Source organism: Coregonus lavaretus (genome assembly GCF_964263955.1).
Source record: "Coregonus lavaretus genome assembly, chromosome: 3".
Lineage (NCBI taxonomy): Eukaryota > Metazoa > Chordata > Actinopteri > Salmoniformes > Salmonidae > Coregonus > Coregonus lavaretus.
Window position 1 is genome coordinate 61,323,679 of NC_139990.1, and position 20,030 is coordinate 61,343,708.

General features: G+C 43.3%; 1 pseudogene across 1 annotated transcript in view; it reads left to right on the forward strand.

The window, feature by feature from the left end:
- LOC311123759 (atrial natriuretic peptide receptor 1-like) overlaps positions 1-20,030 on the forward strand; it is a 44,478-nt pseudogene that overhangs the window by 12,686 nt on the left and 11,762 nt on the right. Inside the window, exons 3-5 of the transcript XR_014615281.1 lie at positions 5,188-5,375; positions 6,416-6,529; positions 9,131-9,266. The product of XR_014615281.1 is annotated as an atrial natriuretic peptide receptor 1-like (transcript). The remainder of the gene's footprint in view (positions 1-5,187; positions 5,376-6,415; positions 6,530-9,130; positions 9,267-20,030) is intronic.

The following is a 20,030-nucleotide window of genomic DNA, read 5'->3' on the forward strand; positions in this document are numbered from 1 at the left end:
AGCCGGCTCGTCAGCCTCCCATTCCACGTCATGTCTCAGCTGGCTCATCAGGCTCCCATGCCTCAGCGGGCTCGTCAGGCTCCCATCCCACATCATGCCTCAGCCGGCTCGTCCGGCTCCCATCCCACGTCATGTCTCAGCTGGCTCGTCAGGCTCCCATGCCTCAGCGGGCTCGTCAGGCTCCCATCCCACATCATGCCTCAGCCGGCTCGTCAGGTATCCACGCCTCAGCCGGCTCGTCAGGCTTCCACGCCTCAGCCGGCTCATCAATCAATCAATCAAATGTATTCATAAAGCCCTTTTTACATCAGCAGTGCTTATACAGAAACCCAGCCTAAAACCCCAAACAGCAAACAATGCAGATGTAGAAGCGCGGTAGCTAGGAAAAACTCCCTAGAAAGGCAGGAACCTAGGAAGAAACCTAGAGAGGAACCAGGCTCTGAGGGGTGGCCAGTCCCCTTCTGGTGGTGCCGGGTGGAGATTATAACAGTACATGGCCATTAAGGCCAGATTTTTCTCCAAGATGTTCAAACGTTCATAGATGACCAGCAGGGTCAAATAATAATCACAGTGGTTGTAGAGGTTGCAACAGGTCAGTACATCAGGAGTAAATGTCACTTGGCTTTTCATAGCCGGGCATTTAGAGGTTGAAATTGCAGGTGCGGTAGAGAGAGAGAGTTGAAAACAGCAGTTCTGGGACAAGGTAGCACGTCCGGTGAACAGGTCAGGGTTCCATAGCCGCAGGCAGAAGAGTTGAAACTGGAGCAGCAGCACGACCAGGTGGACTGGGGACAGCAAGGAGTTATCAGGCCAGGTAGTCCTGAGGCATCCTGAGGCATGGTCTTAGGGCCATGGTCCTCCGTTGAGGGGAGGGAGAGAGGGAGAGAGAGAGAATTAGAGGGAGCATACTTCATCAGGCTCCCACGTCTCAGCTGACTCGTCAGGCTCCCACATCAGGCTCGACAGGTTCCCGCGCCTCGGCCAGCTCGTCCTGCTCCCATGCCTCGGCCGGCCCGTCAGGCTCGCCCAGGTGGGACGCCGGGTGGCGTCCCTAGAGGGGGGAGTACTGTCACGCCTGCTCCAGCTCCCCACATCTGTCACCATCGTTACACGCATTAGCGCTTCATTGGACTCACCTGAACTTCATCACTGCTTGGTTACCTCCCCTATATCTGTCTGTTCCTCAGTTTGATCCCAGTGTCGGCATTAATGTTGTTTCGTTTCCGTTGTCCAGACGCTGTCAGTGTTTTGTTCCTGTCTGTTTTGTCATTAAATGATCACTCCCTGTACTTGCTTCTCGTCTCCCAGCGTCTGTCCTTACAGTTGACATAATAAGCTTTTGGCCTAAGCGGTGGACAACTCCTGCTCCCAAGGTCTGCAGTGTTTGCTGGTTTAAAATTCGCTAATAAAAAATGTATTGTATACGTTCAACATTTTTCAGTTATTTTAAGCATTTAGTGTGTTATTTTCTCATCATACAGATGTAAGATCTTCATTTGATCACCCTGTTGCAGGAAAACTTTCCTTGTACTGTATTTGAGGTTTAGAAAGGCTTCTAAAGTTTGTAATTTCAGCTTTGAAATTTCAGACTTGATTTTCCCTTACGAAAAATGTATCAACGACTACAAAAATGTCAATTAATTATAATCCACATAATAATTAACTTTTCCTATTGCTGCCAGATTATTTTCCTGCTGTTGGATACTGGCTCAAATCCTACATCTGTAAAATGATAAGTGTGACTAGACTATCCAGAGTGACTAGGCTAATAAAGTATTTCAAATACAATGAAGAGATTCTTATTCTGATCTATTTAGCTGTGTTTTTGCTTTCCTCATCATGCTCACACAACATTGGCCTGCAGGTTGAACTAAATTGAAGACATGTTACATTGTTACAGATGTAGGATCTTAACTTGAGCCAGTTTGCTACCGTGCAGCAACAGGAAATGAATTATTATGTGAATTGTTATGTGGATTATAATTAATGGAACCATTTTTGTAGGGGTTGATACATTTTATGTTAGGGCAAATCAAGTCTCTCTCTCTCTCTCTCTCTCTCTCTCTCTCTCTCTCTCTCTCTCTCTCTCTCAATTCAATTCAATTCAATTTAAGGGCTTTATTGGCATGGGAAACGTATGTTAACATTGCCAAAGCAAGTGAAGTAGATAGTAAACAAAAGTGAAATAAACAATAAATATTAACAGTAAACATTACACTCAGAAGTTGCAAAAGAATAAAGACATTTCAAATGTCATATTATGTATATATACAGTGTTGTAACAATGTGCAAATAGTTAAAGTACAAATGGGAAAATAAATGAACATAAATATGGGTTGTATTTACAATGGTGTTTGTTCTTCACTGGTTGCCCTTTTCTTGTGGCAACAGGTCACAAATCTTGCAGCTGTGATGGCACACTGTGGTTTTTCACCCAGTAGATAAGGGAGTTTATCAAAATTGTGTTTGTTTTCAAATTCTTTGTGGATCGCTGTAATCTGAGGGAAATATGTCTCTAATATGGTCATACATTTGGCAGGAGGTTAGGAACTGCAGCTCAGTTTCCACCTCATTTTGTGGGCAGTGTGCACATAGCCTGTCTTCTCTTGAGAGCCAGGTCTGCCTACGGCGGCCTTTCTCAATAGCAAGGCTATGCTCACTGAGTCTGTACATAGTCAAAGCTTTCCTCAAGTTTGGGTCAGTCACAGTGGTCAGGTATTCTGCCACTGTGTACTCTCTGTTTAGGGCCAAATAGCATTCTAGTTTGCTCTGTTTTTTTGTTTGTTCTTTCCAATGTGTCAAGTAATTCTCTTTTTGTTTTCTCATGATTTGGTTGGGTCTAATTGTGTTGTTGTTATTGTTGTTGTCCTGGGGCTCTGTGGGGTATGTTTGTGTTTGTGAACATAGACCCAGGACAAGCTTACTTAGGGGACTCTTCTCCAAGTTCATCTCTCTGTAGGTGATGGCTTTGTTATGGAAGGTTTGGGAATCGCTTCCTTTTAAGTGGTTATAGAATTTAACGGCTCTTTTCTGGATTTTGATAATTAGCAGGTATTGGCCTAATTCTGCTCTGCATGCATTATTTGGTGTTTTACATTGTACACGGAGGATGTTTTTGCAGAATTCTGCATGCAGAGTCTCAATTTGGTGTTTGTCCCATTTTGTGAATTCTTGGTTGGTGAGCGGATCCCAGACCTCACAACCATAAAGGGCAATGGGTTCTATAACTGATTCAAGTATTTTTAGCCAGATCCTAATTGGTATGTCAAATGTTATGTTCCTTTTGATGGCAATTTGGTAAAAAGCCAATTTGACATTTGCTCAGTACATTATTTTCACTGAGGAAATGAACTAGTCTGCTGTTAATGATAATGCAGAGGATTTTCCCAAGGTTGCTGTTGAAGCATATCCCACGGTAGTTATTGGGGTCAAATTTGTCTCCACTTTTGTGGATTGGGGTGATCAGTCCTTGGTTCCAAATATTGGGGAAGATGCCAGAGCTAAGGATGATGTTAAAGAGTTTAAGTATAGCTAATTGAAATTTGTGGTCTGTATATTTTATCATTTCATTGAGGATACCATCAACACCACAGGCCTTTTTGGGTTGGAGGGTTTGTATTTTGTCCTGTAGTTCATTCAATGTAATTAGAGAATCCAGTGGGTTCTGGTAGTCTTTAATAGTTGATTCTAAGATTTGCATTTGATCATGTATATTTTTTTGCTGTTTGTTCTCTGTTATAGGGCCAAAAAGATTGGAGAAGTGGTTTACCCATACATCTCCGTTTTGGATAGATAGCTCTTCGTGTTGTTGTTTGTTTAGTGTTTTCCAATTTCCCCAGAAGTGGTTAGAGTCTATGGATTCTTCAATTACATTGAGCTGATTTCTGACATGCTGTTCCTTCTTTTTCCATAGTGTATTTCTGTATTGTTTTAGTGATTCACCATAGTGAAGGCGTAGGCTCAGGTTTTCTGGGTCTCTATGTTTTTGGTTGGATAGGTTTCTCAATTTCTTTCTTAGGTTTTTGCATTCTTCATCAAACCATTTATCACTGTTGTTACTTTTCTTTGGTTTTCTGTTAGAGATTTTTAGATTTGATAGGGAAGCTGAGAGGTCAAATATACTGTTTAGGTTTTCTACTGCCAAGTTTACACCTTCACTATTACAGTGGAACGTTTTGTCCAGGAAGTTGTCTAGAATGGATTTAATTTGTTGTTGCCTAATTGTTTTTTGGTAGGTTTCAACACTACTTTCCTTCCATCTATAGCATTTCTTAATATTATTCAGTTCCTTTGGCTTTGATGCCTCATGATTGAGTATTGCTCTGTTCAAGTAGACTGTGATTTTGCTGTGGTCTGATAGGGGTGTCTGTGAATGTTCAAGTAGACTGTGATTTTGCTGTGGTCTGATAGGGGTGTCTGTGAATGCTCTGAGAGACTCTGGGTTGAGGTCAGTGATAAAGTAGTCTACAGTACTACTGCCAAGAGATGAGCTATAGGTATACCTACCATTGGAGTCCCCTCGAAGCCTACCATTGACTATGTACATACATACCCAGTGTGCGACAGAGCTGCAGGAGTGGTGACCCGTTTTTGTTGGTTATGTTGTCGTAGTTGTGCCTAGGGGGGAATATGGGGGAGGGAATGCTGTCACCTCCAGGTAGGTGTTGGTCCCCCTGTGTGCTGAGGGTGTCAGGTTCTTGTCCAGTTCTGGCATTTAGGTCGCCACAGACTAGTACATGTCCCTGGGTCTGGAAATGATTGATTTCCCCCTCCAGGATGGAGAAGCTGTCTTCATTAAAGTATGGGGATTCTAATGGGGGTATATAGGTAGCACACAGGAGGACATTTTTCTCTGTTGAGATAATTTCCTTTTGAATTTCTAACCAAATGTAAAATGTTCCTGTTTTGATTAATTTAATAGAGTGAGTTAGGTCTGCTCTATACCAAATTAGCATACCCCTTGAGTCCCTTCCCTGTTTCACACCTGGTAGTTTGGTGGATGGGACTACGAGCTCTCTGTAACCTAGAGGGCAACCAGTGGGTCCGTCTCCTCTATACCATGTTTCTTGTAGGATGACAATGTCTGTATTTCCGATTTCTTTGGTGAAGTCCAGATTCCTGCTCTTTAGGCTAAAGGCTCTCTCTCTCTCTCTCTCTCTCTCTCTCTCTCTCTCTCTCTCTCCGTAGTGGTGTTTGTGTGTTGCTCTCCAGACACGTTCAGGCAGCTGATGGTTCACTTCCGGCGGGCAAGCCTTCCTCAGGAGGAGTTTGTTTTCTTCTACATCGACATGTTTGGACGCAGCCTGGACTCCCAGAATGCTCAACCCTGGGCCAGAGGGGACCAAGACGACCTTATCGCCAAGGAGGCCTTCCAGGTAAGCCTTGGATCAAAGTCAAGTGTATCATCTCATTCCTCATCTCATTCCCATCATTACCTTGGAAACAGGTATCTGCTGTATTCTCCACTGACTTACACAGCAGGCCCTGAAGCAATCATATTTTGATGTCCCTATGTTTCCCCATGGTTGTCATTGGTGTTAAGTGTGCTGCCAGGCAGATGAGATGACAAATCTAATCTTGTTTTTTCATTCTCTCGCTGTGAAGTACTTTCATTTTCTTCTCAATTCCCTAGTGAGTAACAGACTCAGTCTCCAGCGAGGGGAAGAGAGGCAACATGTGTTGATAGGGGAAGAGAGGCAACATGTGTTGATATCAGTCTCATCTCACAAAGCCTGAAAGAGCAAAACAAAAATTAGGGGCCATATTCAATCAAAACGTATTGCATGGTTTAGAGATGTGGTTGTTTTCAGGTATATTGTATAGGGCACAAGGTTTGAAAATGTAACTGATGCACGTACTGTACATCAGCGGTGCACAACGTACGGCCTAATGGTTGGTCGTGGTCATTTTGCTTAGGTTGACAAATATTTTAAGTGGGTCCTAATGCAAAATGGTCTGGGAACCAATGCCATAACCCATACTTATGAACACTTCTCTCACTGCTGTGTTTTTACAAGTTAGCCTTCTCAGACCTTAGTTTTCTGCTTGAATGAGGTTGGGCCTGTATCTACACAGACTGGAGGAATGGGAGGGAGGAGATAAAATGATTTGATGAAAGTTATTGGGTGTTTTGGAGGATGTGTTGTGGATGACTGGTCACATTGACAACATATAATAGAGCAACTAGGCTCTAATAACAGTTGCCTGTTTATAAAAGGGATGGGCCTGGGAAAGAGGATCATACTGTTAATTTCTCACACTGAAGTGGTGTTTCTCACACCTGTGGTTCATTCATTCATTAGCAGAAATTGATAACCTGATTTTCTGACCCCATCATATGGTATAATTCTGTATAATTCAGTGAAACCTTTGTCTTATGAATCACAATCTGTCTTTTTCTTTGTGTCTGTCTCAGAGTGTGAAGATCCTGACGTATAGAGAACCACAGAACCCTGAATATAAAGACTTTGTGAGGGACCTGAAGACAGATGCCAAGAGAATGTTCAACTTTACGGTGGAAGACTCACTGGTAAGAGGCTGTAGTGTGTGGGTGTGTGTGTGTGTATATGGTGGGGGGGGGGGGGATCTCTTGCAGTCACTCCTCCTTTTTCGCATGCTCTTCCTCTGGTTTGTTCTCTCTCTGCACGTTCTTCTCTCTTGGGTGATCAAGAGGACGAGAACTGAAATGAGAGAGATAGAAAAGGTTATAAGCAGGAAATAAGAGAGAAGAACGTGCAGAGAGAGAACAAACCAGAGGAAGAGCATGCGAAAAAGGAGGAGTGACTCAGTTTGCACAGAGAGAGAGAGGAGATTGAGATCAAAAGGGGTATTTAGAAAAGAAGACAGAACTTGATCTCAATGTGGCACAGACTTGAGGCAATATGAAGGAGAAGACGTATGCTAAGGCAGATCTACTACAAAGAATAAAGCTCTGTATAATAATCTATACACTGAGTGTACAAAACATTATGAACATGACATAGACTGACCAGGTGAATCCAGGTGAAAGCTATGATCCCTTTATCACTTGTAAATCCACTTCAATCAGTGTAGATGAAGGGGAGGAGACAGGTTAAATAAGGGTTTTTAAGCTTTTGACAATTGAGACATGGATTGTGTATGTGTGCTATTCAGAGGGTGAATGGACAAGACAAAATATGTAAGTGCCTTTGAACGGGGTATGGTACTAGGTGCCAGGCGCACTGGTTTGAGTGTGTCAAGAACTGCAACGCGGCTGGGTTTTTCAAGCTCAACAGTTTCCTGTGTGTATCAAGAAAGGTCCACCACCCAAAGGACATCCAGCCAACTTGACACAACTGTGGGAAGCATTGGAGTCAACATGGGCCAGCATCCCTGTGGAACGCTTTCGACACCTTGTAGAGTCCATGCCCCAACAAATTGAGGCTGTTCTGAGGGCAAAAGGGGTGCAACTCAATATTAAGAAGGTGTTCCAAATTTTTTGTACACTCAGTGTAGGGCTATCATATTATAGAGAACATCTCATTATGAAACATTTGATTGAGCCACATCTGACAGGCAAAGCAACACATACAAAGAACTAGCAGTAGTACTAGTTCATTGGTGTTTGCACATCTGAGTGTGTTTGTGTGTTTGTGTGTAAAAACTGAAGATGGAGAGGCTAAGACAAGGTGACGTGTTGCGCTAAGTAGGCTTATACGTAATTGGCTCGCATGCAATGCCTGGACGATTGATTCAATTTAATTGGGAAGAAAATGCTAATTTAGCTAGTGGAGCTTGTCTTCTTATTATGTTCCCTACAAAGGTGCACAATGATGATATTCTACACACTTCTGCATCTGAATCACTGGTGTCTTGTTTAGGAGATGAGAGAGAGGGAGAGACACACACACACACACTCACAAAGATTGGCACGATACATCCACCTATCCTCAATATGGCAGATTGGCACGATACATCCACCTATCCTCAATATGGCAGATTGGCACGATACATCCACCTATCCTCAATATGGCAGATTGGCACGATACATCCACCTATCCTCAATATGGCAGATTGGCACGATACATCCACCTATCCTCAATATGGCAGATTGGCACGATACATCCACCTATCCTCAATATGGCAGATTGGCACGATACATCCACCTATCCTCAATATGGCAGATTGACTGCATTCAAGTCCATCTTTCATCTCTGACTCCGGATGGAGGTGTGTGTCCTTGCATGCATGTGTGGCCGTTGGTGTCAGTGACAATTTAGACTTCAGGAGGGGACGCAAAACAAAAACAAAGAGCTTGACAGGCCACGTCATCTAACTGCCCCCCCCCTTCCATACACACACATCCTGAATTGTACGTCAGGGCTTCTATTCCATCCCCGGGAGGAAGGGAGGCTCGCCATCTCTCCTGGTTTCAGACAGGGCTGTCTGGCACCCCTCACAAGCCGATGAATCACTTGTAGCAGACAGCTAAGTGTAGATAATGTGATAAATAGACAGGTCTGACTCTGGAGGATGAGAGAGAGGCACAGAGCATGAGAGCTCTGGCCTGGTCTACCTGGTCCTCATTCACCCTATCTGAACATTGTGTCTGTACATTTCCAATTGATGCAACTGAACTAAGTGAATTGTCTGAGTGGGTTATTGTCATCATATTCCATTCTGTGATTGACGTGCACAGTTCTTTTGTTTTGGGGCCATTGTTTTGGATTAGTACGCATGATGGAGAGATGACAAGATGGAAGAGGAAATAGTTTCTCAGGCAGAATTGTGAAATTAATAAAGGGGTCGAAATAGGTACGGAGATGATAGGAACAAATTATGGTTGGAAGAAATAGAAAAGTGATATTAACTTGAAATATATCAAACACTGTAGAGAAGGTGGTAGAAGAGGCAAGTAGTTAGCAGATGTTGGGGATGAAGTTCTGTTCTCCATGGCAGTGGCACAATTATAGCTAGACATACGCAGTAGCTTTCTAATGATAGAAAATAATATCTAATGGATGAGGGTAATAGATGTACTATTAATACATGTGTGATCTAAGAGATCTCATAAAAAATACAACAGGTGATGATAGATTTAATAAGAGCTGCTGTACATTTACATTTACATTGCTGTACTATTCTACAATTTCCTCTTGCTTCCCTGCAGATGAACATCATCTCCGGAGGGTTCTACGACGGGCTGATGCTGTACACCCTCGCCCTGAACGAGACCATGACCTCGCCAGAGGACAGACCTGTGGGGAAGACCGTAACCAGGAGGATGTGGAACCGCACCTACAATGGTTAGTCCACATCTACGCACCTCAGTTCATAACCAGGAGCTTTATTCAGTTGAAACAGGGGTTAGAACGGTTCTAGGGGTTCTGGAACATGTGTGAACATGTTTTCAGTCCAGCACTAGCTCTGTGCTCTGTCTCTGGTAACTACAGTGGTCTGTATTTTGTCACAGAGACAGTTTCAAAAGGTTTGTGTGAAAACAACATTTTCCATGTCACTGGATTAACTGAGCTCTGGTTTACGATCTTTTGTCGGTTTCTACCTTTGAGGAGGTGGTTCTGTAACAACAACACATTCAATATCTTCCTTGCAATTTCTCGGTAGATTAATTATTGAGTGCTTTGTGGCAGAATGAGAGAGAACCAGCACGATATAACACCTTAGCAATCCTCGCTATTGACAGAAGGTCACCTATTGGGTGCTTTGTGCCTTTAAAATGAGATGTACACCTCTTCAAGAGCTCTTCAAGACAAAACATTGATATTTTAGTTGCAGGCCATAAGAAGTCATATGGCTATCAAAAGCCTGCTGGACACGTACACTACATGACCAAATGTATGAGGACACCTGCTCGTTAAACATCTCATTCCAAAATCATGGGCATTAATATGGAGTTGGTCCCCCCTTTGCTGCTATAACAGCCTCCACTCTTCTGGGAAGGCTTTTCACTAGATGTTGGAACATTGCTGCGGGTACTTGCTTCCATTCAGCCACAAGAGCATTATTGAGGTTGGGCACTGATGTTGGGCGATTAGGCCTGGCTCACAGTCGGCGTTCCAATTCATCGCAAAGGTGTTGGATGGGGTTGAGGTCAGGGCTCTGTGCAGGCCAGTCAAGTTCTTCTACACCGATCTCGACAAACCATTTCTGTATGGACCTTGCTTTGTGCACAGGGGCATTGTCATGCTGAAACAGGAAAGGGCCTTCCCCAAACTGTTGCCACAGAGTTGGAAGCACAGAATCGTCTAGAATGTCATTGAATGCTGTAGCGTTAAGATTTCCATTCACTGGAAGTAAGAGGCCTAGCCCGAACCATGAAAAACAGCCCCAGACCATTATTCCTACTCCACCAAACTTTACAGTTGGCACTATGCATTGGGGCAGGTAGCGTTCTCCTGGCATCGCCAAAACCAGATTTGTCTGTCGGACTGCCAGATGGTGAAGCGTGATTTATCACCCTTTATCGCCCAACATCTTCAGAGTGGCGCAGTGGTCTAAGGCACTGCATCGCAGTGCTAGCTGTGCCACAAGAGATCCTGGTTCGAATCCAGGCTCTGTCGTAGCCGGCCGCGACCGGTAGACCCATCGGGCGGCGCGCAATTGGCCCAGCGTTGTCCAGGGTTGGGGAGGGAATGGCAGGCAGGGATGTAGCTCAGTTGGTAGAGCATGGCGTTTGCAACGCCAGGATTGTGGGTTCGATTCCCAAGGGGGGCCAGTATGAAAAATAAACTAACTGTAAGTTGCTCTGGATAAGAGCGTCTGCTAAATGACTAAAAATGTAAATGTAAAATCACTCCAGAGAATGCGTTTCCAGAGTCCAATGGCGGCGAGCTTTACACCGCTCCAGTTGACGCTTGGCATTGCTTATGGTGATCTTAAGCTTGTGTACGGCTGCTCGGCCATGGAAACCCATTTCATGAAGCTCCCGACGAATGGTTATTGTGCTGACATTGCTTCCAGATGCAGTTTGGAACTAGGTAGTGAGTGTTGCAACCGAGAACAGACGATTTTTACGCGCTATGCGCTTCAGCACTCGGCAGTCCCGTTCTGTGAGCTTGTGTTGCCTACCACTTCGTGGCTGAGCCGTTGTTGCTCCTAGAAGTTTCCACTTCACAATAACAGCACTTACAGTTGACCGGGGCAGCTCTAACAGGGCAGAAATTTGACGAACTGACTTGTTGGAAAGGTAGCATCCTATGACGGTGCCACGTTGAAAGTCACTGAGCTTTTCAGTAAGGCCATTCTACTGCCAATGTTTTCAGATGAAAATTGCATGGCTGTATGCTCGATTTTATACACCTGTCAAAAACTAATTTGAAGGGGTGTCCACATACTTTTGTATATATAGTGTAGGTTTACACCAGTGGCGGTCGGTGCCGTTTAAGATGAGGGAGGACGATTATTTGTTTTAATGAGCATGGCATTATTTCTATTACAGCATATTAGATGACTGTCATTCATATTCCCATTCAACCAGCTCAATGTAACATCGATAGGTTTAGGCTACTACATGATACTCTAATTTTCCCTATACCCATCATTAGGTTGCTACAACCTAGCCTATGAATGAAAGTTTACAACGTAGGTGCACAGGTCGAGATACATTTTAGTAATCAAGGTGACAGACATTGACATTTACATTTTTAGTCATTTAGCAGACGCTCTTATCCAGAGCGACTTACAGTTAGTGAGTGCATACATTTTCATACTGGCCCCCCGTGGGAAACGAACCCACAACCCTGGCGTTGCAAGCGCCATGCTCTACCAACTGAGCTACAGGGGACACATTCAATATAACCCTGCACAATCTTGCCTGCATCTAGCTGATCTAGCTGATTAGTCCAACAGTTGCAAACGAGAGTTTCTATTGGACAAATTCAGGTATGTTTATCCCCGTTTCGGTCCTTTTGTTTCCGTTTAAGAAACATTTTTCAACAGAATCTGTAGAATGAATACACTCCTGATCACCGCAAACACAGTTCACTTTCAAAGCAGCCACATAGAGTACCAGTCAAAAGTTTGGATACACCTACTCATTCAAGGGTTTTTCTTTATTTTAGCTATTTTCTACATTGTAGAATAATAGTGAAGACATCAAAACTATTACATAACACATATGGAATCATGTAGTAACCCAAAAAGTGTTAAACAAATCAAAATATATTTTTGATTTTAGATTCTTCAAAGTAGCCACCCTTTGCCTTGATGACAGCTTTGCACACTCTTGGCATTCTCTCAACCAGTTTCACCTGGAATGCTTTTCCAACAGTCTTGAAGGAGTTCCCATTTATGCTGAGCACTTGTTGGCTGCTTTTCCTTCACTCTGCGGTCCAACTCATCCCAAACCATCTCAATTGGGTTGAGATTGGGGGATTGTGGAGGCCAGGTCATCTGATGCAGCACTCCACCACTCTCCTTCTTGGTCAAATAGCCCTTACACAGCCTGGAGGTGTGTTGGGTCATTGTCCTGTTGAAAACAAATGATAGTCCCACTAAGCGCAAACCAGATGGGATGGCATATCGCTGCAGAAAGCTGTGGTAGCCATGCTGGTTAAGTGTGCCTTGAATTCTAAATAAATCACTGACAGTGTCACCAGCAAAGCACCCCCACACCATCACACCTCCTCCTCCATGCGGAGATCATCCGTTCACCTACTCTGCGTCTCACAAAGACACAGCGGTTGGAACCAAAAAGCTCAAATTTGGACTCATCAGACCAAAGGACAGATTTCCACCGGTCTAATGTTCATTCCTCGTGTTTCTTGGCCCAAGCAAGTCTCTTCTTCTTATTGGTGTCCTTTAGTAGTGGTTTCTTTGCAGCAATTCGACCATGAAGGCCTGATTCACGCAGTGTCCTCTGAACAGTTGATGTTGAGATGTGTCTGTTACTTGAACTCTGTGAAGCATTTATTTGGGCTGCAATTTCTAAGGCTGGTAACTAATGAACTTATCCTCTTCAGCAGAGGTAACTCTGGGTTTTCCTTTCCTGTGGCGGTCCTCATGAGAGCCAGTTTCATCATAGCGCTTGATGGTTTTTGCGACTGCACTTGAAGAAACTTTCAAAGTTCTTGAAATGTTCCATATTGACTGACCTTCATGTCTTAAAGTAATGATGGACTGTCGTTTCTCTTTGCTTATTTGAACTGTTCTTGCCATAATATGTATTTTACCAAATAGGGCTATCTTCTGTATACCAACCCTACCTTGTCATAACACAACTGATTGGCTCAAACGCATTTAGAAGGAAAGAAATTCCACAAATTAACTTTTAACGAGGCAAACCTGTTAATTGAAATGCATTCCAGGTGACTACTTCATGAAGCTGGTTGAGAGAATGCCAAGCGTGTGCAAAGCTGTCATCAAGGCAAAGGGTGGCTACTTTGAAGAATCTAAAAAATAAAATAAAACTTTTTTGGTTACTACATGATTCCATATGTGTTATTTTATAGTTTTATAGTTTTGATGTCTTCACTATTAATCTACAATGTAGAAAATAGTAAAAATAAAGAAAAACCCTTGAATGAGTAGGTGTGTCCAAACTTTTGAATGGTACAGTACATACAGCATGATCCCTTTGATCGTTAGATAATTCCTTCTCACATCTATGCGCTCTCCTCCTCTCACTTTTTCCCTTCGCTTGTGGACTTTTTAAAAATTATTTTTATAAAATTATTATTTTACCAGGCAAGTCAGTTAAGAACAAATTCTTATTTACAATGACGGCCTACACCGGCCAAACCCGGACGACGCTAGGCCAATTGTGCGCCACCCTATGGGACTCCCAATCACGGCCGGTTGTGATACAGCCTGGAATCGAACCAGGGAGTCTGTAGTGACGCCTCAAGCACTGAGATGCAGTGCCTTAGACCACTGCGCCACTCGGGAGCACGACTTCAATGCACAACCTGAGTAAACCCACTACAATCATGCAGTACAGTATACAGTTAGTAAGCAGTTTAGCAGTTTCATCGGCGGGCCCCGGTGGCAATAAATTAATAAAACCAAAAGCTTACCTTGACTTGGAAGAGTTCCAGTGTTGAATAGCCAACAAAGTAACATAGCATCCCTCTCTGTTTGAGCCGCGTTTTTGAGTAGGCTGAACTAGCTAGTTGCATTGGCTAGCTAAGTAAGTGAAAGTGAAAATAATAAGAAATATAGCTATCTCTCGCTCTCTCGCTCTCTCTCTTGCATCGCCTTCATTTTTGAATAAATTAATTTGTTCAAAACGGTTGCAACTATTGGCTTTCTCTCTCTATGAGTCAACTACTCACCACATTTTATGCACTGCAGTGCTAGCTAGCTGTACCTTATGCTTTCAGTAATAGATTCATTCTCTGATCCTTTGATTGGGTGGACAACATGTCAGTTCATGCTGCAAGAGCTCTGATAGGTTGGAGGACGTCCTCCGGAAGTTGTCATAATTACTGTGTAAGTCTATGTAAGGGGGTGAGAACCACCAGCCTCCTAGGTTTTGTATTAAAGTCAATGTACCCAGAGGGGGACGGAAACTAGTGGTCCTACCCTACAGAGTGCTGTTGAGGCTACTGTAGACCTTCATTGCAAAATAATGTATTTTAATAAATTATTTGGTGACGTGAATATATTTAGTAAAGTTATATCTAAAAAATATAACTTTTTTTAATGTTTCACTATTTTTATGAAATTCACAGAGGATGATGGTCCTCCCCTTCCTCCTCTGTGGAGCCTCCACTGGTTTCACTGTAGATACCATTTATGTCAGATGTTATAAGGTGGGAATAGGTTTAATAACTGTGGACATGTACTTTGTGATGAAGTTTTGCCAAAAACAGAAAGCTCCTCAAAGCAGTTCAAGAGAAAATATTAAATGGAAAGGATCAATAAGCGGGCCATGGTTGTGTCTTTTGGCCTTTTGAAGACAGGCAGATGTTTCCTCTATGTCTCTGCAAGCTCTTGAAAAATAAAGAAAGAGCGCCAGAATGAAACAAAAAATGCCAACATTGTGAAACATGTTATTGAACAGCCTTCTTCATCTCCGCTGGCAGCTGGTTCGTAGCCAAGTCAAGGTCTGTAGCGGAAGTCAATTCATCTTCACATTCGGCTTCGAGCAAACACATTCCCGGACGCCGCAAATGGATGTGGAACATGTGCATTTCTAAATTAAAGCATTTAATCATCCTTTTATTCATCACAGACCTAAGAGAGTATAGGATGAAAAACACATCTGGATCCAGTAAGGTGACCTTTGTCCTGTGCACCTAAAGTTGATGAATATGACCAATCTTCTGTTTGTAAAACTTCCATAAAACCCAGCACACGCAACCCAGTGACAACTTAGGTGATTGATGAGGTCGTATAATGCTCACCATGGAGTAGACAAAGCCGCATCTATCGTTCATAACACATACATTGTCCTTTTTACCTAATGTTGGGGTGAAGAGTTAGACACAGCATCTTACTTTCTGAGGAAGGCCTCCATTGTATTTCCTGTGCCAGTACCACCCTCCCCCCAAACGCACACACCTCACTGACTAAGCCATAAGGTTAAGTGTGTTTACCCAGACTTGTGGGTTTCACAAGTGTTTGCATTACTAATGGCCGAAATAGAAGATGGTGGTCTCAAAGCTTGTAGCAGGTTGTCATCTCCCCTTCTGTCCCAGTCGTAGTCCTTTGTGAGGGACCTGAAGACAGATGCCAAGTCCTAGCAACCTCTGTTTATTGGGATTTGAGGGGAATTAGAATTATTGGGGTGGGGCTGTTGATCTGATGTTTGTTTGGCTGGTCACAGAGTCAAGGGGTCAGAGAGTCAGATTATGTGTGAGGTCACAGGAGACAGTGAAAGGTGCTTGACTCCAAGTCAAAGGTAACAGCAAGAAGATATACATTGAATCATTGGAACAGTACACATACTTGAGGAGGTGACAAAGTCATAAGGGACATCTCATCAGGTAAGTACCCAGGTTGTTTGCTCTGCACTCCTCTCTCCTTCCCTCTTTCACCCTGCTTCTTCATTTCCCTTTTATTCCCTCCATCTGTCCTCCATTACTGCCCACCTGCCCCCTCTTTTTCCTTTAATCTCCTTGGCTGACCCCTCTTTACAAACTGCTATCATTCTCTCCTCAATCACTATGAGTTGGACGAGAGCACACAAACAACAGAGATGAACACTTCAGACAGCCAGTGGGAGGGCAGAGCCGGCAGCAGCCAAAAACAGATGGAGTCTCCTCACGCTGATTCTGTTAGCCCAACCAAACATAGGCAATGAAAGGCTGAGGGGTTTGTTTGGTTGCATGCGAGGACAATGCTTATCATAATTTTTGTAACTGTAACGTAAGCTGTTTGGTACCTTTAGTTCATTGTTATGCTTCCGATTCAGTGCTTTTTAGTTATATTCTGTGTTGTTTTGTTTTGTTTTGTTAGAAAGTGAAGGCAGCTTTAAGTCAGTCTAGTGAAATAAAAAACCGTCATCTGAAACTTGACTTCAGCAGTTAAACTATAGTATATGACTATATGAGTAATTGTACGTTGTAAACTTGTGAAAGTGTGTGAAAAAAATATTTCAGTGTCAGAGGTGGATGTCCTGCTGCGTGTGCCAGCTTGTTAATGCCAGTCACCCTATCTTTTCTATCAGTCATTGTCCTTACTCATAATTATTCCTTCACACCTTCTTCTTGTTTCATTATTTCCTGGTCTAGCGCTCCTCTCCTCTGCTCTCAATCCTCTCCTCTGTGAACAGTTCTCTAATTCCATCCCACGGGATCTGCCTTCCTCTTTTTCCTTCCTCCTCACTTCACCAATCTGTCCATATTTTCTCTCTCTCTTATCAAGGTGTTCTTCCTCACTTCACTGCTCTGTCAATCTCTGTCATATTTTTCCTGTCTCAACATGTCTTATCCTCCTGAACTCTTATTTTACCCTCTTCTCTCCTCTCTGTCTCGTCTAAACTCTCTGTCCTTTGCCATGGAAATATCTCATTTCTCTTTTGGCTGTCATGTTACAAAAAGTCCCCATGGAAAAAAATAGGAAATCCCCAAAATAGGAGAGAAATCTAATCAGGCGAAACCAGAGCTCCCGTGGCCGTGTCAACAGCAGCCATCTCCCTCAAGCTCCCTCTGACGCCAGCCTCAACACTCCACCCTCCGCTCATCCCTCTATCTCTCTCTGTCCATCTGTCTCCACCTCCCTCTCTTTTCCCTTTCTCTCCCCACCATCCATCACTCATTGTCCGTTTTCTCTGCCTCTGTCTTCTGTGCAGTGGCCCTGGTCACTTAGGCAGCTGGTATTTCCAACAGTAGGTCTGGCCTGGGTCGAGCTGATAATGAGCTGTGTGAATCTGAAGCCTTGTCATCAGAGCCACAGTGGAGCACAGGGCTGGAGTGTAGAGTGCACTGTAGAAAGGAGACAGGCAGACAGGTGGGCAGAGGGGGATAGGAACAGATAGAAAGAATGAAGAACTCTTGTGCTTGTGCACTTTTGTTAATCATATGTACTGAAACTCTACAGCTACATGGTACATGGTATGCCCCCATTGTCCCAGAAATCTTTGGTAACTGGAGGAACTTGTCAATGCTATTAGTGGGCAACGGATTGCCTGTAAAAAGGATTGACAGACCATACAGATTTTAGTCTAATAGCATTTAGCGTTTGAGACCCTTTCATGTCATTCATAACTACAGGTCTTGCTCTCTATTTCTCTCTCTCTCTCTCTCTCTCTCTCTCTCTCTCTCTCTCTCTCTCTCTCTCTCTCTCTCTCTCTCTCTCTCTCCCTCCCTTACTCCCTCCCTATCTCTCCATCAGAGGGTAAGGAAAAATCCCATGATGAATCCAGATGAATAATGAATACTATACATTATTCATAAGTAAGTCCTAGAATAGTAAATTTTCATTTTTTCCATCCTTAGTAACCTATATATTTGATGAAACAACTATGTTTCTTTGATGACTGTTGTTGACCGATGTGATAAGGTTCAAGGTAAACAAAGTAAACACATAGATTGCTGTACATTTTTGGACATGACAACAGGTGTGTGCCATCCTTAGTTAGCTAGGCAGGGGCTGTTATGTATGCAGAACACACTTTGATCCAGGGACATAAGCCGCAGGTGGTTTGCAGACTGCCAAACTATTGCACGTCTGCCTGGGTAGAAGAATGCCATAGTTATTTCACAGTAAATGCAATTATTTAAAGGAGAGGTGCTTGTGGGGAGGCGTTAAAAGCATTCCAAAAAAGAATTATAATTAACCAATGAATTTTCGGACAAAAGTTATCACGTTCTTCTCCAATGCAAGGCCAAAATTCCATGCCTGTGTATTCTGACGACTAAGTAGAGTGAACAAAAAACAGCCTGCAAGTGAACCTCCTTGTCTAGCTGATACAGAGCTGCAATATCATATCACACTACAGTGAGTGTACAATAAGGTCAATATTTGCATATACTGTATGTGACAGGAGTGCTCCCACTTCACGTTTAGCAGCAGTGATAATAAATACCCAATACATCACCTATTCCCATGTGTTCACTCTTTAGATAAGAACAAAGGCTGTTTATGTGGCTCTAATGGAGCTCTATCAGCACCTGCTCTCATGGCTTCACAGCAGCTGGGGATTGTAATCACCTGGTTGGCACCATGCATATCCATAAACAACACTGTCACTCGGTGGAAAATCAAATGGTGCAGTGACACTTCCACTGTGTACTTTGTTAACGGTTGTTGTTATTCATAAGAGCATGTTCTGTGCTTTCCCTAGATTTAAAGTCAAAGTACTTTCCAGTTATGCCCTGAATCCGAGAAGTGTTTGATTGTAGGTTTCATTAATGTCTAGGGGCGCACTGCGACATCCTGCATTGTGTTGCTAATCCTCCCTCCGTGTGCCCTTTTCAAATGCCTTGACAGTTGCCTTGTGCATTTATCGACCAGAACCCTCAAAACCACAACATGCCACTAATGTGGACTCACCTCTGGGTTTTCATGGACATTTTCTTTCAGACACTTGACCTTTTTTTCCTACCTTGTCAAGATGTTTCTGGAACCTTTTGCTTGACTGCGAGATCGTCTTGTTATACCTCAACACAAAGAGGACCAGATGAAAATGATGTGCATTGTGCAGTCTTGGATGGAGGGAGTTGACACTTGATTTAGGAATAGGCAGCCCAGGAGCATGTGCCTGGTGACTTCTCACCCAGGTTAGCCGTCAGTACGGAACAGCTCATGCAATGTTTTTTCAATCAGATGTCAACTTCCTCCATCAGGGGCACACTGCTGTGCAAATCAAACATACTTGGAAAGGCGCAGTGTGGAAACGGATTCCCGTTTTAGTTTAGGTAATTACAAGGATTTGAACAGTGAGGGGAATAAGATGAGACAGACAGACAGGATGTTTTACTGTTGTTGATGATATATGAATTTACATAATGTACAAAGATAGATACAGTACATGAAGAGAGGCAGCCAGTATAGACCTTATAAATAGAGAGAGGGAGAGGGAGGATGTAGAGATGGAAGGATCAGGTTACAGCTGCTTTTCTCTCTGGCTTCTGTTCCATTAACTAATGGACCTGGATGGGTGAGAGAGATTCAGCCACTTTAGGAGGACAGTGGAAGATGTATAGAACTTGCTTCTTCATTATTGAAAACAGCATGTTTTGGCAATACAGCCTTCATCAGATATACTTCCAATACACATCACTCATGAGGTTACATCAATACAGTCCATTTGGACTTTTAAGAAAGCATACAGGTAGTTGTAATTTACCAAACTAACACACTAGCTATCAAGCTACTGCACTGTACCGTAGCTCACAATGTGCCACCTTTCTCCACATGCTCTGAACACCTGCTCTGATTGCTAGCACATTGTGGAAATGCCCCCCGTGGCTCTGTTCTTTGCAGCACAATTAAAGTGCGTCAGCGCTACCAGACTAATACAGCTTCTGGTGGACTGAGCCTCCATCACTGCAGCCCACTGAATTCAGCCCTCCCCCCAACCATTTCCATTCAAGGTCTAAGAATTATTAAAGAGTTATTAATAAAGAGTAAGACAGCAGTAAGAGGTTTGTGAGGCTAAGAAA